Below are 1,711 nucleotides of genomic sequence, written 5' to 3' on the forward strand. Positions count from 1 at the left end.
GCCACCATATGGTGCTAATTCTTAATTTTTTTTTGTAGACATGGGGTTTCAGAATGTTGCCCAGGCTGGTCTCAAACCCCTGGCCTCAAACCATCCTCCAGCCTTGGCCTCCCAAAGCACCAGGATTACAGGCGTGTGCTACAGTGCCTGGCCCTGCCTGGGTAAATCTTATGTGATTTGCCTGAGTCTCAGTCTTATCAATAAAATGGAGTGGCAATACTTATACTGCAGAGTCAGAGGAATTAGAGATAACATGTGTAAAATGCCCGGTGCATAAAATGTACTCAGTAAATAGAATTCATTACTACTATTTACTCCCACTCAAGAAAAGCTCTCTTACATGTTCATTCACAGATTAGCATGATAATCTGCAGGAAGCACACAATTTGGATTTAGTCCTTGGTTCAAATTTCGGCTCTGCCACTTCCCAGCCATGAAATATTAAGCAAGCAGGTCCACTCCCCTGCAATTTGTTTCATTGCATATTTCTTTATTTCTTTATTAAGACAGAGTCTCACTGTGTCGCCCAGGCTGGAGTGCGGTGATGTGATCTTGGCTCACGGCAACCTCCACCTCCCGGGCTCAAGCGACTCTCCTGCAGCAGCCCCTTGAGTAGTTGGGATTACAGGCGTGTGCCGCCTTGCCCAGCTGATTTTTGTATTTTTAGTAGAGACGGAGTTTCACCATGTTGTCCATGCTAGTCTTGAACTCCTGACCTCAGGTGATCCACCAACCTCGGCCTCTCAAAGTGCTGGGATTACAGGCATGAGCCACCGCACCCGGCATCATTGTATTTAAAATAGGGTTGGTCATGCCTACTTTACGGGGTTGTGGTGAAAATAATTAACATGTGGAATGTGCTTAGGTCAGTGCCTGGCACAACATATTTAAGATGTAGTAACATTATTATTATCCTGGAAGTGGAACTCTCTGAATCTCCATCTGGGATTAAGTTTAGACTTAAATATCAGTGATATTACTGAAATTCTGACTTATTCATATTATTGCCCCATGCAAAGTCTAGACCAGGGACCCCCAGCCTTTTTGGCACCAGGGACTGGTTTCAAGTTTTCCACGGACCAAGAGTTGAGGGTTATGGTTTCAGGATGAGTCAAGCACATGACATTTGTTGTGCATTCTGTCTCTATTATTATTACATTGTATATATAAAGAAATAATGGTACAACTCACCATCATGTAGAAGCAGTGGCAGCCCTGAGCTTGTTTTCCTGGAACTAGACGGTCCCATCTGGGGATGATGGGAGACAGTGACAGATTATCAGGCATTAGATTTTCATAAGGAGCGTGCAACCTAGATCCCTCACACGCACAGTTCACAATAGGGTTCGTGTTCCTATGAGAATCTGATGCTCCTGCGGATCTGACAGGAGGCGGAGCTCAGGGGTAATGTGATCCATGTGGAGTGGCTGTAAATACAGATGAAGCTTTGCTCATTCATCTGCTGCTCACCTCCTGCTGTGCAACCTGGTTCCTCACAGGCCACAGACTAATACTGGTCTTTGGCCCATGAGTTGGGGACCCCTGCCTTAAAAACACCCAGATTTTGATTGTTTGCATCTTTATTTTATTTTATTATTTTATTTTATTTTTTGAGACAGAGTCTCACTTTGTCACCCAGGCTGGAGTGCAGTGGCATGACCTCGGCTCACTGCAACCTCCACCTCCCAGGTTCGAGGGATTCTCCTGCCTC

Source organism: Rhinopithecus roxellana, chromosome 8, assembly GCF_007565055.1.
Source record: "Rhinopithecus roxellana isolate Shanxi Qingling chromosome 8, ASM756505v1, whole genome shotgun sequence".
Lineage (NCBI taxonomy): Eukaryota > Metazoa > Chordata > Mammalia > Primates > Cercopithecidae > Rhinopithecus > Rhinopithecus roxellana.